This window comes from Pyxicephalus adspersus, chromosome W (genome assembly GCF_032062135.1).
Source record: "Pyxicephalus adspersus chromosome W, UCB_Pads_2.0, whole genome shotgun sequence".
Taxonomy (NCBI): Eukaryota; Metazoa; Chordata; class Amphibia; order Anura; family Pyxicephalidae; genus Pyxicephalus; species Pyxicephalus adspersus.
In genome coordinates this window covers 9,820,081-9,837,642 of record NC_092870.1, presented here as the reverse complement: position 1 = coordinate 9,837,642, position 17,562 = coordinate 9,820,081, and the positions used below count along the sequence as shown (strand labels likewise).

General features: G+C 43.4%; 1 protein-coding gene and 1 long non-coding RNA gene across 2 annotated transcripts in view; both read right to left on the bottom strand.

Moving 5' to 3' along the window:
- NALF2 (NALCN channel auxiliary factor 2) overlaps nt 1-17,562 on the bottom strand; it is a 195,923-nt gene that overhangs the window by 34,199 nt on the left and 144,162 nt on the right. The gene's annotated exons all lie outside the window — the stretch shown is intronic.
- On the bottom strand, nt 11,607-13,236 carry LOC140342882 (uncharacterized). Its single transcript, XR_011923192.1, has 3 exons — nt 12,595-13,236; nt 12,378-12,487; nt 11,607-12,202 (listed from the first exon to the last, which is right to left on the bottom strand). It is a non-coding gene; the product is annotated as an uncharacterized lncRNA (long non-coding RNA).

The window sequence follows — 17,562 nt, the reverse complement described above, 5'->3', positions numbered from 1 at the left end:
AGGAGGAGTTACCAGTGAAAGAAACTTGAAAGGAGCGGTCAGACAGATAGGAAGCAAACCAAGAGAGAGCAGTGTCACAGATACCAATGGAGTGCATGATTTGTATTAGAAGGGGGTGATCAGACAAACGGTTAGAAATCCATTAAGGGGTCACAACTCATTCATAGCATGTCCTCTTCCTGCACAGCAGCTATTGAAGTGTCATTGTACACCTACTGTAACGCGGCAACCTAGTCTCCTGTGCACACGTCGGGCCTGATTTATTAAAGCTCTTGAACCTGGGTGATCCAGCAAACCTGGAGTGGATTTCTGTTATTTGTTAGCAAATGTTTTCAGTCACACTGCAGTTTCATAATTATACAGCAAAGATCAATCCGACAATGCAGCCCCACGCTTTTTGTGCAGAAGAAGCTTGATTTATTTTAAATGCCTTTTGGAATAATGGAAAAAAATGTAATGGTTTAAACATTTTGTGAATATGCTGCTTCTTTTGATTTTAATTAAAACTCCCCCGACAACACCTTGAATCAGGGTGCAACAATGCAATGTTTGCACAGCTGGATTTGTTGTTTGCCTCTGACTAAGGGAGTTCCAGAGTGCTAGGTAAGGAGTCTTCCCCAAATAACTGCAATCACAGAACTGAGCAGATATGGTTGTTTCCTGCCCACTTTGGGTCAAGGAATTTCACCATTTTCTACTACATAAAATAATTATTTTTCACCTACCTTTCTTAAATACCCCCCTAGATCACTTTTACTCACTCCAGTGCTGCTCTTCATTGCTCACGTCCAGCCACCATCATTTAATCCACTTCTGTGCCGGTCAAGCTGTCATGGACCCTTCCATATGGGAGCATGTCTCCTGGGCTCAGGGCTCTTATCACTTAATGGTGAGGTCAATATATAAGTGCTTAGTAAAGAATGCCACCATTGCTGCAACAGGAAAAGGAAAGACCCCCCCCCCTCCCTAAAATCACCTGACCTGTGAGACTACCACTGAAGGTAAGGTTTGTGAATAAGGCTGGGGGAAAGAAGGCCAAACATAAAAATTCCCAGAAGTACACAAATAAAATATCAATTAGCCATTGTCATCTAGGGTTCCATGGAATCTGAGGACACCTGCTTGGGGTTCCTTAAGCTCCTTGAGCTGAGGCTGATTCACTTCCCATCAGATGATACATCAATCTTTCCACTTAAGAGCCGGAACGTAACCACATGCTGCTAGTGCCAAGTATTCCAGCATGGGGGGGGGGGGGGGGGCAGATTTCCACCTGAACCCCTGTTTTATCTAATGAAGACCCTGAGGATGTTTTGGTAAATGATCAGCAAGCTGTTCCACCCACAATACCTGTTTATGAGAAAGGCCCTTCAGGGCAGCCACCACATCTCAGAATCTGCATTGTATGACATTGTTCTTTTTCTTTTTTTTTTTTTTTTTTGAAACTGAGATTTAATTGGAAATTTTTCATATACAACAAGAAACAAAACAAAAGAAGAACATGAATATAAACACAGTATACAGGATGAATATTGATACATAAGATAAAACCATATAAATAACTTAAAAAAACAATGGTGGACTGTAGCATAGACAGTGTAATCCTAAATAACAAACATGGCAAGTGATAAGAATCCAGTATACAGAATATTACCAAAACATAAACCAGTGAATGTAAAGAAAAACTGTAAACATAACAAGTAATTAAATGGAAGGGGGGACGAACGGGGGCCACTGAGGTGATTGGAAATATGGAGTGCACAGGATCAAATTAACCCATTAAACCTGTAATTAGGCATAATAAACATCCTATGGTTCCCAGACCAGTTCACATTTAGCCACGTTATTCCTGAGTAGAGCAGTAAGGTACTCTATCAAACAAACATCCTGAATACGGGCGTACAAGTCTTCTAGAAAGAGAGGTAGAGTGAACTTCTACGTGGTGGAAATCAGGGTGTGAGCCGCCACCAAAATATGTGTGATGAACTTAGATGTGATTTTGGGAAGACCCGTAAAGGGTAAACCCAGCAGATGATGTAGTGGATCTAGGGGAGATCGTTGTTGGGTCACTCCTCCAATTAGCTTATTAACCCTATCCCAATAGCTTTGTATAGTGGGACAAAACCACAAAAAAATATGCTCCAGAGTCACACCTTGGGACCCACATCGCCAGCAAATAGGGTCTACCTCTGGAAACAGCCTGTGAAGCACATCTAGTGTGTGATACTACCAAAACAAGGTCTTGTATAGGTTTTCTTTATGGAGGGTGCAAATAGAACTTTTGTTCAGACCAATCCTCCCTGTCAAGAGTTCAGCCCAAAATAGCTTCCTAAGTGCCCATGTATGCAAATTTACCAGAAGTCTCCTGTGCAGACACATGAACTAGGCAATAAATGGAAGAGATAAGACACTTGGCCCAGCTGCACATATTCTCTCAAAGGGAGTTATTTGAGTAAATCTGGGCTATTGTTGAAGAGAAAGAACACAATGCCTGATCTGCAAATATGCAAAAAAGGAGGTTTATGGAAGGTCAAATTTCTTCTGTAACTCCGGAAAGGAGAGTAATCTCTTCTCCACCGGATGCAAAATATTTTGAATGTGAAAAAGCCTTCTTTCTCGCCATGGTTGCCAGATGTATCTGGTTAGACTATCAGGTATCAGGGGGTGTGTATAATGGATGTAAGTACAGAGGCAGGAGAGGAAAGACCATACTTAGACTTATAGGTTCTCCATACATTTCTTATAAACGGTGAAAGCATGTCTATCTGTTAACAACATGGAGGAGCTCCATAACATCACATTGGGATGTAGAGGGGCAAGCCAAGACTCTTCCAACTCCCGGCAAATGCGCCCAAATAAAATTAAAAAAACAGCTTGTAGTTTTTGCAGGGTCAAAATAGGGACCCGGACCGGAAGGGTGTCAAATAAATAAAGGAGCTTGTGTAAAAGCATCATTTTTACAGATGCAATACATCCCAAGAGCGACAATGAGTGCCCCTTCCATTTGTTCAGATAATTTTATATCTGTTGGTATAGCAGAGCAAAAGTAACAGTCATATAGTTGGTTAAAGGTAGCTGTGATCTGAGTGCCCAAGTAACTCAATGAATGATCCCGCTACAGAAATGAGTATCTATCTCGCAATGCTGAGAGTTGTAAGGGTGGTATATAGAGAGGTAAGGCCTCTGTCTTTGAGGAATTTACCGTATAACCTGAGACAGCGCCAAAAGTGTGTAGTTCAACCCATAAATTCGGGACAGTAGTAAGAGGCTGCGTCAATGTAAGAAGGACATCATCTGCAAGATTTTTTAGGAGGATCCTTTCACTGGGACACCCTGAATATTGGGGTTGGATCGGATTTTCTCTGCAAGTTGCTCTATACTGAGAGCAAAAAACAAGGGAGACAGGGGACATCCCTGTCGCGTCCCATTTTTAATTGGAAATGGCATAGAGGAGGCATGAGGCAGTTTAACAGAGGCTGAAGGGCAGCTGTAGAGGGAACGAATTGCACCAACAAAGGGTCCTGCGAACCCCATTTTAGCAAGTGTGGAAAACATGACTGGCCAACTAAGATGATCAAACGCCTTCTCAGTGTCTAAGCTGAGGACTAGCGAAGGAGTCTGGCGTTTGTTAAGAATTTCTTTAACGTTAATTACTCTGTGGGTATTATCACTCGCATGGCAGAATAGGATAAAGCCCCTTTGATCCCTGTGTACAAGGAACGGCATAAATTTGGAGAGCCTATTTGCTTAAATCTTAGAGTAGATTTTAAGATCCGAATTCAACAATGCTATGGGCCTATAGTTAGAGCAATCCATCAGATCTTTACCCAGTTTGGGAATAACAGTGATGTGGGAGCATGATTTTGAAGGCGGAATGGGTTTACCTTGTAGAAAATCGTTGAACAAATCCACTATGTGGGGAAGCAAGTTTGGCAAAAAAGTTTTATATCATAAATACGGTAAACCGTCAGGACCAGGAGCTTTATGTGAAGGGAGAAGAGAGATAACCTTCGAGATCTCCTCTTTGGTGATGGGGCTCCAGGTGTTCCGCCTTTAATTGGTGGAGATCCAATTCTGCTATGTAAGAATCAATAGTGGATTGCAAAGTTGGGCCCATGGCACTTTGCGCCTGATGCACCGTGTGGTACAGTTGAGTATAATATTGTTCAAACCGGGAAGCTATGTGAGAGGGGTCATACCTTAGTATCCCCCTCTCGTCCTTAATGGCCATGGGAGAGGAATTAGTTTGTGCCAGTAGCGTGTCAGTCTTGTTGCCCTTGTGATAATAAAGCTGCCTAGTTAGTTGCATCATCCAACTAACTTTCCTCAGCTCCAAGGCCCGCAGTTTGGAGCGGAGGGAGGTCACCCCCCGCAGGAGGGCTAGGGATTGTCTACCAGTGAGTTTTTCCTCTGCAGTTTTAAAAGCCTGCTTCGTTAGAGCACGCTGCAAATTGGAGTTTCTTTTAGGGTCTAAAGCTGTCTAAAGAGTTTAGATTGGTGCAGTACAGTTGGAGGTCGAGGAGATGTGAACATGGACATTCTATCTTGAGTTCGGGAGAAAATGGAATTAAAGTCTCCCCCAACCATCAAATAGGTATGAGTAAACTCCTCTAAGAGGGCCAACGTTTTAGTAAGAAACTTAATTTGAATTTGGGGACGTAAATATTGCACATTGTTAGAGGGACACCTTGTAAGGTACCATGCAGAATAATAAATCTTCCCTCCAGGTCAGTAATTGTAAGAATTTAAAAAACTCCGTAATCAAAATTGCAACCCCCGCACGTTTTTTAGAGGGGGAGTTAGCCAAATGAACTTCCAGGGTAGTATTTAGAGGCAAAATTAAAAGTGCCCGAGCTCTTGCAGGAATATAGCCTCTGCAGATTGACCTTTAAATTCCCTAAGTGCTATTTTCCTCTAAGTATTGCAGTTCATCCCCCGCACGTTGAGGGATAAAATTCTAGTAGCCATAATAATCTCTGATAGGATGGACGTTGCTTAGACCCCATCGCTGCTCAGATAAACAGAGATAGAGGTTGAGCGTAAGCTCCTGAATATACTTTAGAGGGCAAGAAAATCACCCTGTGGGGGAAGGGAGGGGACTGGGCAGGTACTGGAACGGGGGAACAGTCACAATAGAAAACAAGAACATAAATGTAAACACAAACAATAAACCAAGGTAGGATAGCCGCAAAATGGCCGCCGATCCCTGTGCCTTACAAAAGGACATCAGGGAACAAACACACCGGGCAGGCATACCAACACCCCTATAGGGGTCGAAGACCCAACAATCTCCGGAACAACCACCAGACAAACAGCTGGTCATCATAAAATACTTGGCACCAGCTATCAAGCGGCAAATAAGCCCCGAGAGAGAGCCCCCCCCCCCCCACCACGCTCAGACATGTCGGACACTCGTGCGAGACCCCCCTAAGAGGCAATAGGGCAACCTGAGAACGTCTATAAGGAAGTAAATATATACCACAGCATATGAAGGCAGTATCATGGAAATATACCAAACATATAGCAAAGTTTAGTAATCAGCAGTATTTTAAGGTATATCAATTGGAGACCTAGGCAAAACCACAAACAGAGGCCTATGCATATACCAGGGCAAAGAGTAACAATCCCTGAGACAGCTAAAATGGTGTTCAGAAAGCACTGAGCATTGCCAGAAGGTTAGCAATAAGTCAAAAATATACCAATAGTCAGCCTGTGAAAGGCAATAGGTCATAACTAGCAGAATTTCAAAACACATCAAGGCTAGGGATCATGACCCATAAGGTAAATCACAACATGTTATGAGTACTGCCATTCAAGTATATCCAATAAGAACAAATTATGCTACAGTAAACAGTAACAATCTCTAGCACTGTAATATGAAGCAAGGCAAAACATAAGCAAGAGTTGAGCATCAAATTATAGAACAGAGCAGCATTGGGCTCTGAAATAATAGCATGAATTCAAAATAGCCATGAAGTAGTAAGGGCTAGGCTGAGATCTGCATGTGAGGACCTCAATGTCCCCCTTAGCTTGGTGTAAATTTTCATCCAAATCCCCCACTCTCCCAGGCAGGGACTGCAGATCTGTACAAAGGACCCCAATTTCAGTGCGGAAGGTTGCCTGGACCTCAGATATCAGTAGCTGAAAATCAGCCTTAGTGTGCAACATCTGTATGTATTGCTGCCATGGGGAATGTAGTGCATCAGCCACATGTCCTGGACCCTGTGTTAGCACTGCAGGTCGTGCCGGCGCCGCTGCTCCTAATCGCAGGCATGGGCGCCGGGTTCTATCTCTCAGGTAACACTACGTATGTTCCATATCAGTGTTTCCTCCATGCTGAGACTTGCTCTGTTTGTGAGCTGGCGTGGGTGTGTCTCTGAGGTAACACACACACGCCCTCTGTTTTCCACAGCCTATGGCTGATGTCCTGCAGGGATTTAAAGGCACCTCCTATTACAGGAAGTTGCCTGAGCAATCTCTGGCTTACCAGCATTTCCCTGTGTTTAGTGATTTATCTGACTGCTTTCCTGTGTACCGGACCTTGCTACGCTTTTGGACCTTGCTTGTTTGCTGCCTGACCCTGACCTCGGACTACGCTTTTGGACCTTGCTTGTTTGCTGCCTGACCCTGATCTCGGACTACGTTTTTGGACTCTGCTTGTCTGCACCCTGGTCTTGACTCCTGTGGTCAGCTGCCACTGGCCTGGGGATTGTTCTGGAGTGGCACCTGGTAGCTACCCCGCAGCCCAAGCCTATCCTCACCATCAGAGGCTCTAGTGAAGACCGGGTGGCTGCTTAGTTACGCCCCTCTAGAGTTTACCTGGCCAGCGGCACAGTGGGTCCACACCTTCGTTCATAACACCCTGCTTGCGAGGTTGGAGTGGGTCTACAGTTCCATGGGTCCCAGAAAAATGTTTCCCATAGGATGGACCAGGTGTTTGCAATGGGGGGCCCAAAGGGGCAAAATCATCCCTATTCATCCTGTTGGGGCCTGATCCATGTATTCCATGGGTGCCCCTAACTGTCCCTTCCATAGCAGATGAGGCAGTCTCCGGTCTAAAGGCTAGTGGCACAGTGTCATCCAAGGGGGTATATGGGGCATCAGGTGAGTAAGAGATCCCTCCATCTTGACGAGTTCCGGGAGAGGGCGATTCCCCAGATGAGGGGAAAAGACTCACCCCAACATGGTCATCTGCTTCTCGGTCCTCTGCTCCACGATCAAGGGTGATGTATGACATTTTTCTTCTTTTGCTTTCATACACTTGATGGGACTCGCCAGGCTCAATTTGTGGACAGATCTAGGGCTAGAGGTAAGTGATACTTTTTTTTGGGGGGGGAGGGGAGTTCTGCTTTAAATATTTCCTAAAAGTGGAATCCAATGATGATAATTGTTATATCTGATATTGCACAATGTATGAAATCTACACAGTTAGTAAAAAACTCACTAATTACTTGCTCATTGTCACAACTTAACTTTTTGGTAAAATGTATGTGAGCTTGTGCTGAGTAAACGGATACCAAACCTAAAAATTGGGTGCGCTAGTGAGACAGGCCAGAAGAATTTTTTTTTTTTTTTTTTTTTTTTTTAAAAGGTCACTTTATTACTAAAATATTCTATCAGTGTCTTTAAATCCCAAATTTGTTTATTTAGCAAAAGATTAAATATTTTGTTAAATAATACATATTTGAATTCACTGTGACACGCACATAATGATCTTTATTACATGGGGAGTCTAAGCCAGATCACCCGAATCTTCCACTGATTCATTAGCAAGTAATATATAACTTGGAAGAAAAGTCACCATCCACAGAAACCAACAAGATAATATGTTCTCAGGTGTTACTGTGATCAATATATTTAGTTTAATGTAAAGCTGGATCAGAACTCATGATATAGGGTGACAACGCAGGAGCACAATTGGAGGACAAAGACAGAGCGTTGTCACTCTATACCAGGAAGTGCTAGAACAAGGACTATACCAGAATCACCAGGGAATATTTTAATGAAAATATTATACATTTAGAAGTCACATCAACATGTTGAAGTTTATATCAGATTTTGGGCATGGGATTCGAAACCTGCAAACACAAATCACTCCTATTGAAGAGAAGTAACAGCGCAGACCTGAATGGTGGCTTTGCTGCATTTTTTTAGGGTTACTTGCGTCTTCCACAAAAAAAAATTTTTTTGCAAACCGAGCTCGGAATGAAGACGGTCTTCACCTGGTAATTTGTTACACTAGTGCGGTGGTGAGTCTGGCAGTGCTGTGCAGGGCACTAATTACACTGGCAGCTGGGATCCATGGCTGGAACACTCTTCAGGGAGCTGTAGCAGGTATGGTGAGGCTTTCTGATTATTCCACTGGAGAGCCACCCTAAGAGTTATTCTTTTTAGCAAGCCAAATACAAAAAACATGAAATACTGAATACATGTGCTGTGGATGTAGGGGGGGGATTTGTCTAGTCTGTGCCATTGTGAACATATTTTGTCCTTCACACTAGGTTGGGGTTGGAATGACCTGATAAGAAGAAAGTTATGGCTGTTATGCCTTGATGGGTCATGAGAAAGAAAGCAGCTGGCAATATACATAATATATTCTCATACAAACAATTGCAATTTTTTTTCACATTATAATGGAACAAGGAGCTAGCAATGGTTATGTAACAAACTTGATTGGTTAAAATTAGTGTATATTTGTTAGCTCCAGATATCATAGAATTGGCAGATTCTCCCTGGCTGACTCTTCCCAGTTAGACGATACAGAAATGGGCACTCCTGTGATCTTGCTGATGGAACGGTTGCTGTTTCGGACCATTGTACGCATCCAATAAAGATAAGTACTAACTTTTTATGTGTTTGTGTTGTTCTTTAACCCTTCCTGACACACAAATACTTCCACCTTGTTACATTTGGCAACTCTGGGTGTGCTCAAGTGTCAGTGAACTGGTTATGAATTACACAAGCTCAGACTGCTATTCTTGTAAGATAGATGAAAGTGTGCATGTTATTGGTGTAATTGTTGTTGGTAGTGTATCGTTTGTTCTTTGGTATTGGTGTTATTGGATTAAGCAAGTGAAATGTTTAAGAAAGAGGTTGTTCAGCAAGAGAACATTGGGAGGCATAGCCGCATGTTGCCTGTCCGAAAAGTGGACGCCCGTGGCTAAGATGGTAGGACAGTGGGCACATTCTGCCTCATGGCCAGAGTTTGATAAGGGGATTACTCCAGAAGGGGAAACAAAGGCCGTTCAGACTCTGGGCATGGGAAAAAAGGGTGAGGGCGGAGAAGCAGGCAGCGGGAGAGTTGGGATGGCTTTTCCTGACATTTGCCCTCCGTATTGTGGGCGAGAAATTAAATGCTGAAAATGATAAAATCATTGCAGTAGAAACTAGAATTTGTACCCTAGTGAATTGTGGTGTTTTCGCTATAGAGGTATTGGATATGGTGTCAGACCTGATAGCGGTCAGGGTAGGTCATAAATGAAAATAAAGGGTAGGATAAAATGGTGTTTATAAAATAGAGGAAAAAGAGAGGAGGTCAGAAATTGGAAGGAGGCCAGTTGGAAGGAGAAGAGATTAGAGCACTGTACTTACCATGTCTTCCATTGAGGCATTATGGGACCAGCTACAGGCTGCTGCAGTGTCCCAGGGTCCTGGAAGAAAAATTGAATACTATGATTCAGGGGACCTCAATGCCATCAGGTGGTCCAGATCCCAAGTTGGCACTGCCTCGGAGGTAGAGGCCCCCAGGGCTCCCTGCCACAATGGAAGCCCCATTAGGGACCCTCCAGACTGCCTGCAAAACAGGCCGCTTCTCGAGTAGCGGGGGGTGCTGGGAGGAATCCCCAACTAAGGCGGAGCCCAAGGGAGCGTAGCACGGGGTCCCCAAGGCTCAGGGTGCATTTTGGATCTGCAGGGATGCTGGAGCATGGGGCCTTACCGAGGACGAGGAGCAGTGGAAGCAGAGGCGCGGGACGGTGGCCCTTCCATGGCAAGGAGAAGCGAGCAGAGACGTGGTGGCGCAAGGAGCGGGTCCGTGGAGGCAGCGGTGGTGGCAGAGGTGATCAGGAGCGTGGTGTCCGGTGCAGTCCCTTCCAAGATAGCGGTGATCATGCGAGATCGCAGGGTGGGAGGAGCTTCCTCTACCAAGATGGCACCAGCGACTTCCAGAGTCGGCTGGGTCATGTCGGGGTGTGGTGACTTCAGCGGAAGTGCGTCACCGGAAGTACGCACTTTTTGTGAACCAGGAAGCCGGAGGGCAGCATTGGTGGAGCCAGCCTAGGTGCTTGATGTGGCTGCCTCCGGCGAAGATGAGGATCAATTATCGGAAGGTGAGCTGCCCGATTGGTGGCCAGCGGAAGAGGGGGACATATCGGCGGCGTCTGGAGCTCCGGCAACAAAGTCCGCAAGCAGAGCGAGGGGTCTTAGGTGACTGATGTCTGTTTGTGAGAGGGTGATGGGGAAGTCGGCGGGGGACAGCGCTCCAGCGATCCGGGACTGGCTGAGTCTGACCAAGTAAGTGTGGGTGACAGCGCAAGGGGCCCTGTTGAGATCGCACCTGAAACAGGAAGTGAGAGAAAAAATATGGCGAGGTGAGTATGTGGAAATTTTTTCTCTTCCTCCTTTAGAACGTTTCAATTTGGATAGAGTTGGGGCAGGCGATGGTAGACGGGGGGGAGGAGGAGTCACAGTGGCATCGCCTGATACAGCGGACTTTTGGGAATTGGCTTCAGGGCTTTTCCATTTTGGGAGCGTATTAGGGGAAAAGATGCCGGGACATTGCTCTGCGCTATTTGGATGGCAATAGTGAGGCGTATGGGGGGTTATGGGGGTCAGGCGTGGCTTAAGTATGACAAGCAGTTTAAGCAACGCATGGCCGTGCGGCCGTCTTTGAGGTGGAATCACAAGGACATTGGCCTTTGCATGTGTTTGATGACATCAGCTAAGAGGAGTTCTCAGCCCTTTCTTGGGGGGGCCAGAAGCCCAAACTCCTCCGGTTTCTTGGCCCTACGAAAAAGGGGACTTGCTGGCAATTTAATGAGGCAGTGTGTAAATTTGTCAATTCTGCCATTTCCTGCATGAATGTGCAGGGTGCGGGGGACAGGTGCGGCAAAGAGGGGGAGCTGGTCCTGGAAAAAGGGAAGACCCAAGTGAGTCTAGAAAGGATTCTGCCTTTCCTAAATAGGTACCCGGATAAGAAGGCGGCGAGGGTGCTGAGGGGAGGGGTTTGCAATAGGTTTTCAGATTCCTTGTGAAATGCTGGTGGTGCCCCTGGTGCCAAAAATACTTCCGATCAGCGATGGCCAACCCTGAGGTTGCGAGGTCAAAATTGTACAAAGAGGTGAGTTTGGGGCGCATGGCGGGGTGAGTTTAGATTGATTCACCACCTCTCCTATCCGTTCAGGGGTTCGGTTAATGCAGCCATTGATCCTGAGCTGTGTTCAGTGTCATATGCGTCATTTGATAAGGGCGATTAGATGGGTCAAGAAGTATGGGAAAGGGGTGCTTTTAGCCATAGAGTTTAGTGGACATAGAGGCAGCTTTTTGCCTGCTTCCGGTTCATCTAGAGAGTCAGCGGTGGTTGGGTTGTACATGGGAGGGAAGGTTCTTTGTGGATCGCTGTATTCCCATGGGCTGTTCAGTGTCATGTGCCTTATTTAAAACTTTTAGTACTTTTTTGGTAGGGGTTCCTAATTACAAAATTAGTCAAGAGGTACTTGGTGGAGACCTAAAAATACAGAGATTCTTATACTGACTATGTGCTAACCCTAAATATTCTAGAAGAAATCGATAAGAGTACAAGTAAAGAGAGCAGGGTTTTTGCACAAAAACAAAAAACTTATATTTAGTATATCATTAATTGTACATCAGTTCACAGATCTCATAGACAAATTTCATTGAATTTGCCATACAGAACAGTTTGATCAATACAGAAAAATATTTGCACAGTGTCAAGGTATCATTCAATATCCTTAACTATTTTGATATTGGACCACAAAATCTTTTTTGAGGGTCCTCAAACTCTTGAATTGGCCTTATAAGGCCCTAGACATATTCCAACTCAACACAACATATATAAAATATTGATGCCATATATTGATAATGCTTTAATCATGTTGGTAATTGCACCCGACGCGTTTCGCCTAGTTAGGCTTCCTCAGGGGTAGTAGCTTTGCAACATGTGTTTTGGCATTTGTAGTGTTAATATCTAGGCCAATAAAGATAAGTGTTAGTTACATTGCAGGTGTGTAGTCAAATATTTATTATAGTATATATGATATAGTATATTCCATATATGGAAAAATTATTTGTATTCATATTATAATGTCTAATTAGTCATACTTTAATGGAAACATAGTTAGCTAATATGGAAAATAACTCACATAATTTCTGTTGGATAGCACAATATGTTTACTGCCACTATTTTAAACTGGTAATCCTCTCCTCAACATTGAGAATGATGTAATGACAGGTATATGCAGGGATTAAATACCTAGGAGATAAGTATAAAGGGCGTTAATATCTTTAAGTAAACATTGCAAATATTACTGCTTTGTATAAAGTAGAAATATGTTTATTTTTAGAAATAAAAGGTTTTACCTTGGTGTCAAGGAATTCATCAACTTGGGATCCGATTGCTGGCAAAAGTTGAACAGGCAGAGACACGGTAGTATTTGCAAGTGCATGTGCAGAGGAGCAGGGAGATCTAAGAGAACGCCGCTTCATATAAAGAACAGCGTTCTCAAAGACTTCCCCCTCAGCACACGTGCATGCAGCTGGCGTCTGTGGGAACCCCAGACGCCGGCTGAGTGACGTGGGACTACGTGGGCGGCGCCAACGTGCCACCTCATACAGTCCACGTCACTGGGAAGGGGAGGAGGGCTAAACCACCGCCCATCCATCCCGGCCCAGCGCTGCAACCTGTCAAAGTGACAGGAGCAGCGTAGAATCCCTGTCTAAAAAGACAGAGAAATGCGGGGAAATATCTCCCCCACCCAGAATCGGTATGGGGCAGAATATAGCGGCGTCCACAAAATAGTGGGCGCCCCCGTCCCCGCAAGTCGGGTGGATGATGGAGGGGGGTGGGAAACCACATCCTTCGCCCTCTCTTCTCTCCCCAAAGTGTACATATTGCCAGAAAAGGTTGGGGCCAATTTATATAATGCTGTTAATGTGTATTCTTATTCTCAGGTTATATGAAGATAATAATTATACATATAAAAAGTACAAGTCTTTAAGGGATCACCCAATAAAGTAGTACTCAATGACCGAACATATGCAATTAGAGTAAATCATAAATTTGTAAACATTGATATTAGTATACAATAGATTTGAAATGAGAAACTATATACATCAATTGCAGCATTAATATATTTACTTAGTGGATTATAGAAATGGTTTAAAACTGAAAGTGTCATTAAGTCCAGGAAAGTAATTAGCTTTTAAAAAGAAAATCCATTTGGTCTCTGATTGCAGAAGTTTTTTGTCACAATCACCTCCCCTGGGATTGGATTGTATTTTGCTCTAGTGCAGCGAATGTGATACAGTGTGCATCAAATTGATGTACCATGCCAACATGATAACTGACAGGAGTAGTAATTTTGCCATTTTTAATCAAATACAGATGTTCATATATGCGTTTGCGAAAGGGTCTTTTAGTTTTTCCTACATAGAACCTCCCGCAGGAGCAAGTAATTAAGTAAATAATCCCAGGTGATTGACAGTTCACGTGATAGTGAATTTTGTGTATATCACCATTCGGTAGTTTAAGAGCTTGGTTTTCTAAAATCGAATCACACTGGTTACAAGAACCACATTTGAAGGTTCCATAAACCTTAGTGTGTTCTGAGTTGGTTGATTGTGCCATAAAGTGGCTTGTAACCAGTGAATCTCGTATCGAGTGTGATCTCCTATAAGTAATACTTGGTTTATCATCTATGATAGTACTTAAGATGGGATCAGCAGTAAGGATGTTCCAGTGTCCTTTAATTAGTTGATGAATGTACTGATTGTGTTCATTGAACTTTATAATAATAGGTGATATTGGTTGGGTATGTGTGTATACTTGTTTAGAAGTCAATTCTGCCGTTCCTTCGTTTTAAGTTTGGAGACTTTTTGATAGGTCCTTTTTAACAGTTTTTTTACTATAGCCCCTGGCAGTTAGTATTTGTGTTAGAGCTTCAGCTGCAATTTTAAAGTCTACATTGGTTGTACAGTTCCTCTTTAATCTTAACATAATGAAATGATTATATAGTTTCAAAGAGGGGTCTTCAGTCTGAAGATAACTTGATATTGTTTGTAGACCTAAAGAATGGGGTATACTACTATATAGTGCTTCTACATCAACCGTGGTTAAGAAAGTATTAGGAGGGACTATCATATCTTGTAAAGTTTGTAATAGTTGGATCGTATCCCTTAAATATGATGGTAGTTTAATAACATAGGGTCTTAAGTATGTATCGATAAGATCACTGGCTCTAGAGGTTATGGAGTCTATTCCTGCCACAATGAGGCGTCCTGGTGGAGAGCTTGTTGTTGTGGTTTTGTCAGGTTAGAAGATGAATATGTGTTGTTCGGGTCAAAATCTAGAATTTCCTTTGTTACGATATTAACAAAGGTTTGAACATGAGTGTTATATGTAGGTGGGGGGAAAAAGTAGACTTTTTTCCATTTAATAGGTATCTTAGGGACTAGTAAGGTTTCATTTGTAGTGGGGTCCATATCGGGATTACTTTCAGAGTATAGTTCATGTAGAATTTTCAAAGTCCTAAAGTCATCGATCTTGAAGTCTTTAATTTGAGTCAGTTCTATGGGGGTATTGTGTTGCGGTGATGTATTATACATCAGTTTAAGTGTAAGACTCCTTGCAAATAGGTGTAAATCTTTTATTAATTTGAACTTATTCAACTTACTTGAAGGGCAAAAGGACAGTCCCAGTTGTAGGACTTCAGATTACCAGTTTAAAATAGTGGCAGTAAACATATTGTGCTATCCAACAGAAATTATGTGAGTTATTTTCCATATTAGCTAACTATGTTTCCATTAAAGTATGACTAATTAGACATAATATGAATACAAATAATTATTCCATATATGGAATATACTATATCATATATACTATAATAAATATTTGACTACACACCTGCAATGTAACTAACACTTATCTTTATTGGCCTAGATATTAACACTACAAATGCCAAAACACATGTTGCAAAGCTACTACCCCTGAGGAAGCCTAACTAGGCGAAACGCGTCGGGTGCAATTACCAACATGATTAAAGCATTATCAATATATGGCATCAATATTGTATATATGTTGTGTTGAGTTGGAATATGTCTAGGGCCTTATAAGGCCAATTCAAGAGTTTGAGGACCCTCAAAAAAGATTTTGTGGTCCAATATCAAAATAGTTAAGGATATTGAATGATACCTTGACACTGCAAATCTTTTTCTGTATTTAATGTATACATGTGTATGATCAAACTGTTCTGTATGGCAAATTCAATGAAATTTGTCTATGAGATCTGTGAACTGATGTACAATTAATGATATACTAAATATAAGTTTTTTGTTTTTGTGCAAAAACCCTGCTCTCTTTACTTGTACTCTTATCGATTCCTTCAGTACTACACTACTTAGATTATTTCCTCTGCGTGGGCCCCCTGGGGTCATGTATCTGCAGCGTGGTGTTGGGCACGATGTAATATGTGGCGGACTGTTTTGGGGTTCCATTGGCCCCAGACAAGACTGAGGGTCCTGTGACGGAGCTGTCTTTCCTGGGCATAGTGATCAATACTATGGCAATGGAATTTCGGGTGCCGGAAGACAAATAGAGAGATCTGCAGAGGGAGGTTGGAGAGGCCGCGGGTAGTAAAAAGGTGCGTTTGCGCCAGATGCAATCGCTGTTGGGTAAACTTAACTTTGCATGCAAAATCATGCCTGTGGACAGAGTCTTTGCTAAGCATTTGGCGGCAGCAACGGCAGGGGTCAGAAGCCTGAATCATTTTGTGAGACTTACTAAGGAATTGGTGGTGTGGAAAAGATTTTTAGAAGACTGCAATAGCAGGGCCGGTAAGTACCCCAGATATGGATTCGTTCACTAACGCTGTGGGTTCAAAAAAATATGGTGCCTATTTTCAGGGGGCTTGGTGTGCGGGGGAAGTGGCCAAAGAAATGGGTGGAGTCTGGATGGGTGACTAATTTTGTTTTTATTGGAGTTATTCCCTATCGTGTTGTCAGTAGAACTGTGGGGTAGTAAATTGGCGAACAGGCGGATTAGTTTCTACTGTGATCATTTGGGTGTGGTGCAGGCAGTGAATAGGTTGTCAGCATCATCTGGACCGGGTAAGGTGGTGGTGTATGTCCGGTGATCAAAAACAGATCAGGAGTGACAAGGTTTTAAGGTGGTACTGGGTTCAGTGGGGGTAAAGGGGACATTTGCCTGGTTGGGACTATAAAAAAAAGTTTTTGCAGTTGCGACCTACTAGTGGAGGCCCCTTTTTGGTTTATGGCGATGGGACTCCATTGTCATGGTATCAATTTTTGGCAATATTTCGGAAATGTTTGAGGGCAGAGGGACTGGCTGAAAAGGAATATGCATCTCACTCATTCCACATCGGTGTGACCACTGAGGCGGCTAGATGGGGATTGGGGGAGGAAGTGATAAAAAGGATGCTGGGGCGCTAGGCGTGCGGCAGTTCGGCTTGAAAAACAACAGCTGGGGATCTCTCGTGAAGAGGGGGTACTTCGGTGGATTGGCATAGTAGGAATGTTATGGCACGTGGAGAGTTACCCGGGATTCATAAATTTTTAGGTTGGATAGGCCACCTGACACTGTAGTTATTCATGCGGGTCGAAACGATTTAGAGGTCAGGTCAATAAGGGAACTCATAAGAGACATTAAATTGGATTTCTTGCATCTGGTTTGGTTAGACATAGGGGCCAGGACATGTTGGAGGTTGGCCGGGTCAGTGGTTCGGCTAAAAGGGCTAGAGCTAAGGTGAACAGGGAGGTGGGGAGGTTTATTGTTAGAAATGAAGGGATCGTGGTGAGACATAGGGAATTAGAGGCGGATTTTCCACTGCATTTGAGGTGTGATGCACACTTGAATGCCGTAGGGATTGATCTGTCGTCTTTGGGATTGCAAGAGGGGATAGAGCGGGCCCTGTGGGTGTGGAGGGGCGCGCAAGTGTAAGGTGTCACACTTTTGGCGCAGTGGCGGTGTGAGGTCCTCAAGGACAGGGGGTTTGTGTAGATGAGTATAAAAGTGATGAAGTGTGGAGAGCCTTCTTTGGTATGGGGTCTTCAAAAATTGCTTAATGAAGTGGTGTTGACTTTGTTGTGGAGATGCGGGATTGATATCATTCCTGAGGCTGTAGAGTGGAGCCTGGGAGCCTGAAATATATCTAAATTTAAATGTAGATCCAGTGTCAATGTGGTTAAATGGAGTTAATACCTGTCAAGGACCTGCCAACTGAGAGGGACAATGTTATAGTTAATAAAGTTTAAAGGAATGGTTATTTTGTCATTTGTAATGTTTGAGTTATTTTAAAAATTGTTATGGTAATA